The sequence below is a fragment of the Pseudonaja textilis genome, chromosome 2 (assembly GCF_049901715.1).
Source record: "Pseudonaja textilis isolate UNSWEBS1 chromosome 2, rPseTex1.2, whole genome shotgun sequence".
NCBI lineage: Eukaryota > Metazoa > Chordata > Lepidosauria > Squamata > Elapidae > Pseudonaja > Pseudonaja textilis.
Genome location: NC_141991.1, coordinates 134,799,571 through 134,807,673, shown reverse-complemented (window position 1 = coordinate 134,807,673; position 8,103 = coordinate 134,799,571). Strand labels below are relative to the sequence as shown.

At 38.9% G+C, this 8,103-nt stretch overlaps 1 long non-coding RNA gene across 1 annotated transcript; it reads right to left on the bottom strand.

Moving 5' to 3' along the window:
- Positions 1-512: 512 nt before the first annotated feature.
- On the bottom strand, positions 513-7,410 carry LOC148127099 (uncharacterized). Its single transcript, XR_015741460.1, has 4 exons — positions 7,113-7,410; positions 6,458-6,754; positions 5,144-5,286; positions 513-1,030 (listed from the first exon to the last, which is right to left on the bottom strand). It is a non-coding gene; the product is annotated as an uncharacterized LOC148127099 (long non-coding RNA).
- Between the last annotated feature and the right edge of the window lie 693 nt (positions 7,411-8,103).

Below are 8,103 nucleotides of genomic sequence, written 5' to 3'. Positions count from 1 at the left end.
TTCAGGGCATCATGAGGGATTGGTCTGCCTCTAGGTAAATGAGTGTTATGTAAAAAGTTTCATGAACAAACAAGGAAGCCATTTTGTGAGTGCGCCTCTGCCTTTCAACATTCCCTCTGGGCCTGTAAGATGATGAATTGCATTCTTGTTCCTTCTCCCTATTTTGCACAAAATAACTCTGTGAGGTAATTTAAGCCGGTCCAAGCCTTCCAATGAGATTTTTGTCTCAGTGAAGAATTTAAACCGAGGCTTCCCCAGACTTAGTCTGACTCTTATCACATCAGTTTGAGGTGATTTCTTCTCTGGTAACTTTGACTTTCTATTTAAGTAAATTTAAAAGCTAAATAAATAAGTAAGTAAATAAGTAAGTAAATAAGTAAGCAAATAAATAAATAAATAAATAAATAAATAAATAAATAAATAAATAAATAAATAAATAAATAGGCTTTCAGCTCTTTGCTCTGAAGCCACTTGGAAAAGTTTTCTGCAATTTTGTAGCAGTTGTTGTTATTGTTGTTGTTGTTGTTGATCTCCCACATCTTAGCTTAAACAAAGCAATGCCTCTCAAACACCAGTTTTCCTCTTGTTTCAGTGGTTTTCTTACTGCCACCCAATTAGCCCAGTAAGAAGCAGCTCTCTCCATACACACACCTGCCCCAAGGTGGGTGTACATCAATAAACAATTGTAGTGAGCAAAAAAAATGATTCATAGATGCTCCTGAGAGGGTTACGGACATGTAATAGAGATGAATATGGTCCTGTCATTTCAAAACTTTCCAGATGGCTGTAAACCAGAATTATAAGCAAACTGTCTGACAATAGGTTGATTGCTTATCGCTTACCCGTGATCTGCTGGTTTATTGGCAACGTATGTGAGCTGTTACTTCCAGACCTACCCCTCAATACGTTGCTTCAAATCAACAATGGCTCTGAAAAGGACCGCTTAATAGGATTGCAACTGGGAGAATTCCTTGCTGGGGATTTCGTCTCAATAGGTTCCTGTTGCTTTTGTTCCGGAATGTGCCAGATGCTGTTGGGGCAAAAAGGAAAGGCGATCAAAAGATAAACTGAGATTAAGCTTTGGTGAAGAGGGAGTGCAATATCAGGTTAATTAAATCACCTCCACTTCAACTACACCATGGGAAGCCATGGGGAAAAAAACCAAATTGCACAAGTATTGGAATTTAAGAACTTAAGAAGCTACTTTATACCAGAGCAGTCTGTTGATTTAACCGTGTGTTGCCTAATCTGACAGGGCCACGTCTTTAGATAGATAACTTTTTCTTAACCAGATTCTATTACCCAGGTTCTTTTGAGGCGGAGCCTTTTCCTGTTGCCATACCAATGTAATCAATCCCCAGCCTTTACTTGCTAAAAAAACCAACCCTTTCTTTTCTCGAAGAGCATCTCTGCAGCTCATTCTGAGATCTGATATCCATGGTAATCAGCCTAAGGACATACACTATCATTTCCTACTCTATCAACTTTAAAAAAGTATCTTAGGAAGAAAAAAAAATTCAGGCAAATCCCCTACTATTAAAATAATCTTTTCCAATTTGGACTTCTGGTTTTTAGAATTATTAGCTAATAGGGAGGCTAGGGATGGTTAAGGGAACAAGGACTCCGGGTTGAAGAAGGCTAGCATCAATGATACTTCTCGGAATGATTTAGGAGCCCACCTGGGAAAAGCGATCATTGAAGAATGATCAAGAACATTATCAATTCATTAGACAAGATGGCAAGGCCCATATCCATCTCTTGTCTTCCTGAAAATGGCCATATCCACCCTGGTAGCTATTTTGCAAATAAGCAAACTCTTTTTATGGTTCTAATTTATGAGACTCCTTCATAGATCAATGCCTTGTCTTGGTGAAGGGTCTTGCGTAGCGCAATGAAGCTCTGAGCTATGCCATGCAGGGCCACCTAAGACGGACAGGTTATAGCAGAGAGCTCTGACAAAACATGATCCACTGAATAAGGAAATGGCAACCCACTCCAGTATCTTTGCCATGAAAACCCCACGGACAGTACCAAAAGGCAAAAAGATATGACACTGGAAGATGAGCCCCTCTGGTCAGAAGATGTCCAATATGCTACTGGAGAAGAGCAGAGGGCTAGTATTAGTAGTGCCAGAAAGAATGAAGCTACTGGGTCAAAGCTAAAGGGACGCTCAGCTGTGGATGTATCTGGTGGTGAAAGGAAAGTCTGATGCTGTAAAGATCTATATTCCATGGGAACTTGGAATGTAAGAACCACGAATCAAGGGAAGTTGGACGTGGTCAAACAAAGGATGACAAGACTGAACATCTACAGCAGTACTGGGATACAATCCCCAAAATGACAGCATGATCTCAGTTCGAATCCAAGGCAAGCCATTCAACATCATAGTAGTCCAAGTCTATGCCGCAAGCACTGGTGCTGAAGAGGATGACGTTGACCGGTTCTATGAAGCCCTACAACACCTTCTAGAATTAACACCCAAAGATGATGTCCTTATCATCATGGGGGATTGGAATGCTAAAGTAAGAAGCCAAGAGATAACCAGAATAACAGGCAAGTTTGGCCTTGGAGTACAAAATGAAGCGGGGCTAATAGAATTTTGTCAAGAGAGTACGATGATCATTACAAACACTCCTTTCCAACAACAAGTACAGACGGGCTGTTGAGGGATCCCTTGGGTTGCATTGGAGAGGGACATATTTTGCTATCCTGCTCCATCTCCAGATCTTAGAGGTCAGATTGTTTTCTTGGGCTGTGTCCATGGAAGTGTGCAAACAGAGTCCCTCTTGCTAGGCCTATGAGCTCATCCATGGCTGAGAAATTACACAGATTCCTTATGCATCACTTTTAGCACCTCTTTGGGATGTTTGTTTTCTCTGTCGAACTGTATGTCTTGCACCACAAAGAAAACAAGCAGAGAAACACACTTCTGGCAATAAACAAGATATGGAAGTATTCTGGTCAGGGAGGGCGAGCAAGAACAAACAACAGGCTTGCTTAAGAAAAGACATGGCTGCTGATGACAAAGTATCTTATGGCATTTTAAAAATTAATCAACTTTATTATCAAAGATTTCCGGAAGCCAACCACAGATTGCAATCATGAACATACCAGTTAGGTGTAATGTGGACGTTCTTAATGGGTAATAGAGCTTGTAGTTTATACAGATAGTTATCCTAAGCAAATGAACATATGCACAGGTAGTCCTCGACTACAACAGTTTACTTAGTGACTGTTCAAAGTTGCAGTAGCACTGAAAAAAAATGACTTAGGACCACTTGCCCCACGACCATTGCAGCATTCCCGTGGTCATCTGATCAAAATTCAGACACTTGGCAACTGACTCCTATTTATGACGGTTGCAGTGTCCCAGGGTCATGTGATCAGCTTTTGCGACCTTCTGACAAGCAATGGGGAAACCATCTTAATGACCATGTTACTAACTTAATACCTCTGGCGATTCACTTAACAAATGTGGCAGGGAAGGTTGTAACATGGGGCAAAACTCACTAAGCAAATATCTCACTTAGCAACATAAATCTTGGGCTCAGTTGTGGTCATTAAATCGAGGACTATCTGTAGTGCAATAAGAAAGCTTGCTTTCTCTTTCATTCATGATAGATGAGTGGAAAATGAATCGGTCGAGATCTAATTAAATCTGTCTTTGTTATTCCTGAAGTTCAACAACTACTATTTCAAAAGATCCAGTCACTATATAGGAGAGCTTTTAATAACTAACATCATTAACAAGTCTGCAGATGACAGCTTCATTGCCTATCACTAAACTGAGCCTACCAAGGTTAAGTTTGTTAATATCTGAGAAATTGATTCATTTTTCACAGTAGTGTTAATTGGAAATATCTACAGTAATCTGCTTGTTCATTAAATCATTTCTATTTCTTAGATTTGCACAACATTGATCAAAGAACCAGGCATAGGGGTTGGTTTTTCTCCACATAAAGAACCATAAGTTAGCCATTTGAATTACAGCACAATATGTTGTGTGAACCAGTGATAAATTACACTCCACTAAGATGCTAACCTTACTGTGCTTGGTTTGGTTTAAGTTAGCATGTTTTACAAACACAAACTCCATGATTTATTAGCCAGGTTTACAATTTAGTATGGCAAATCCCTGGCCTCTGTCTTGCAGAACATTAATGGCTGGAACTTACAAGCTGTGATCAGAGAAAATCCCGATAGAAGCCATGGTTTGTAAGCCACTGTGTCTGGCTTTACACAACAAATAAGCTAGCCACATCACAGCATACTACATCAGTTTTAAAGGACTGCACTATATCTGCAAAAACTATTTCCTTTCGCTGATGAAAATGTAGGTTGCTTTCACCCTAATCATTTTTGGCTGATATAATTGATATAATTAATTATGAGAATACAGATTAATCACACATTGTTTGAAAATCGGCATTTCCTGTACTATCCTGTTGATTTCTTTGAAGTCTTGGTTTTATATACAGTATATATATTGTGTGTGTGTGTGTGTGTGTGTGTGTGTGTGTGTGTGTGTGTGTGTGTGTGTGTGTGTGTGTATGATTCAATCATGTCGGATTCTCAGAGATTTTATGGAACATCCCTGAAGTTTTCTTGGCAGGATTCCCCTCCCCTCCCCATAAATGGTTTCTCCTTCCTTCCTTCCTTCCTAGGGCTGAGGGAACGTGACTGAGCCATGGTCTTACAGTTGGTTTTGTGGTTAAGGCAAGACTAGAACTCACAGTCTCCTGGTTTCTAGCCTAATGCCTGAACCACAACATCAAGCTGGCTTTGTGTTTGTACTTTCCCCAACATTAAATATGATTTCAGTTCCAATTATCCAGCATATCACCATTAATATATCTGACAGGAAAAATGGTGTATGAGTTAATTGTTTAATGACTGGTAAAAAAAATGTTTTTCTGGCTTCATAGACTGCATTTACTGACTATATTATTTTAACTGTGTTCTTCTGTTTAATCCCTTCCCCATTAACATAATTTTTGCCTTTTAGCTTTAGACTGATTCCACTTAAGTGCAATTGGACTAATGTACTGAAAAATCAGATAAAATGGCTTACATAAATGGCATGACTATTCTTAACTTCAAAAAGACAATGAATAATTTAGACTACAGTCCGATCTACACATACTTGGGAATAAATCTCAGAGGTTTAATGGCTCCAAGGGCAATTTCAGACTTTTCCACTTCCATTTCCACACTCCAGTCCTTTCAAACCAGCTTGAAGACAACCTATAGTAATCTTCACTGCTGCCAAATCCCAAATGCTGAGAACTAACAACAGAAAACAACTGAATTATGCCCTTGTCAGAGATTCTAGAACATCCCAAAATGTCATTTTATACAATACAATTGTCTGTTCATATTTAAGAAAAATCTGAATAGTTCTTGTACCATTTGACTACAAAGCTACAAAGCTGTCAAGCCACTGTTCCCATTGGAAGACTTTATACAGCAAGGGTAACTTAAGAAATTTCTGTAAATGAGGAAACAAGTCGTCCATAAAATCAACAAAGCTGCAGTATTAAAAAAGAAAAGAAAAAAGTAGTTCAGCCCTCAAACACCACTAAAATTAAATCACAGAGTTCTGGAAGTAGTTTTGAATTGGCACAGTGTCCGTGTGGTAGTAGCTTCTTACTTTTTAGTAAAGTTATATAATTTGCATTAAATAACTGATTTTCAAAGACAGAATTGGCACTGATTGTGGGTTACAATCTATGTAAATAAAATGTGACTTATGAGAAAAGGCAAAAGATTCTTTTTGGGGGGCAAGGTTGATGTTATGGTTTACTACTAGGTGAAATACCACTTGGTTTCCATTGTTAGCTAAGGTAAATTAAAAAAAAACACCTTAGGAACTGGTAAATGTTGTATTATAAAGAGAAACATGGAATAAGGAGGGCAAATGCAAAAGGAAGAAGGCATTTTTGTGAAATACTATTAGCTTTCCACAAGTTCTTTAAACTGGAGATCTGTCTACCCGTTTGTATTGGGGCACCTTGTATGGGAATATTGTACTTTTTTCCCCCTATATTGTTTATTTAGTAAATGTATATGGCCACCCATCACACACAAAGTGACTCTGGGCAGTGAACAACCATATTAGGAAACAGTTTGCACATAACATACTGAGGGTAAACTAAGCCATCAAGATCTGAGTGGCAAAATCCAAAGGACCAACAGATGACAGTGGTACACTATAAAAATAGTAACTGTTCTGTATCTTTATGCTACTATCTAGAGGTGATCCTAATCTTTAGCCCAGGTTTTATATTCCTAACATGGAGCCTAACTAATTCACACTGCAACTTAGTTTGGGGTTCACATATAGAGGATTTTATTGTGAGAGTCTTGAAAAACTTAATCCAGGTGCCAATTTATATGAAGTTTATTGTGAGTAGTTGTAGGATCTGTACCAATTGAGAAGACTGTTACATTAGGATACCTCTTTGGGGGAACATTTCACTTAAGCAGGTCCTATGTAGTCTTTGTTTATTCATCTTTTCTCGTTGGTTGCTTTTCCCAATAAGGCGGATCCCATTTTGGAGAGACTCGTCCCAGATTCTTCTTCTTCTGATTGCGAACCTTCACAAGTATTTGGCGTTCATTTCTTCCAGCTTAGCCAGAAAGAATCTGGTGCCTGTTACTTCTTGTTTCCAACATGTGCTCTGCCTTTTACTGATGCAGCTATCTTGATTTGTGACTCCACTAGGAATTATGGCCTGTGCTGTGTAAGTTTATCCTGCAAGGTATAAAAAAGAACAACCCCAACAACCAATAGGAAAAACACTGAGAACTTCTTTTGCTATAATGTCAGACGGGCATAAAATAAAGAGAAATACACAGCTGGAAGGAGCCAACACAGTTGATCAAACGAACCTTCTTGCGCTGGTATCCATTTCTGTAAAGCCTGCACTTACCATGCCTGTAAGAATGATTTACACAAATCTTAAATGGGCAAAGATTTTACCAACCATTTACTTCAACAACTAAATTCCTGCAATCAAAGGCTCAAGTACAAGATTTCTAACCCAGCTTTAGAGTGTTTATCCTCCTTTGTATTAATATATTTTAAAGATTTTTTTTTAAATTTTCTGTACCGTCAATTCTGGGATGCTCAAGTCATGTCTGAGGTGGTGTGCAGGGGTGGGATTCAATCGGTGTTACTACTGGTTCGGTGACTATGTTTTGTGCATGTGTGTAAGAAAAACCTTAAGCTGTGCCACCCGGACAGCTGAAAAGCCCTGCGCGCAGGTGCGCAACATTTGAAAAGCCTCTTTTTTCCTGCTTTTTCAACTTCAGCTGTGCCGCACAAAGCAGCTGAGGTTGAAAAAGCAGGAAATAAAGGACAGGTAAGAGTCCAAGCAGACGGGTGGGTCAAACAGCAGCAAACACAGAACCAGTTTGGTGTCTGCTGCTTTCAGAGCTACCGGTTCGATAGAGCCATGCAGAACCAGTAGCATCCCACCCCTGGTGGTATGCAATCATAATAAAACCATGCCATGCTTCTAAAATAGAATAAAGCATCCATCTATAAAAAGAAGATAAAATAGCAATAAATAATCTAGATACACTGTGTTAAAATCAATTTAGGAAATTTAGGAAAATAAAAACTGCTTAATGTAGCTCCACCGGCAGCAAGCAGATTGTTCCCACTACAAGAAAGGGCTCCTCCTTCTGGTTCCAAATCTGTAAAATATGGAGAGAGACCTCAAACAAGCTGGCTTGGACAATTGGCGGCGGGGGGGGGGAGAGATACCACTGGACCCCCCAATACCTCCCTTGGCTTTATCAGGCTTCCCGATCCACCTGCTTTTTCTAAAAAGATACATCAAAGTTGGATCAGCCTGTAGTGTTTTTTTCCACTTTAATTTTTAGTGTAACTCCAAATCCAGACCTCCATGGGTTGCTAAATTTGATTTCTATTGATAATTTTTGTGTGATTTTGTTGTCAGCACATTCAACTATGTAATGAACAAAGTATTTAATAAGAATATTTCATTCATTCAGATCTAGGATGTCTTATTTTTGCGTTCCCTTTATTTTTTTAAGCAGTGTATATATAAAGCTGAATACCATACATACATACAT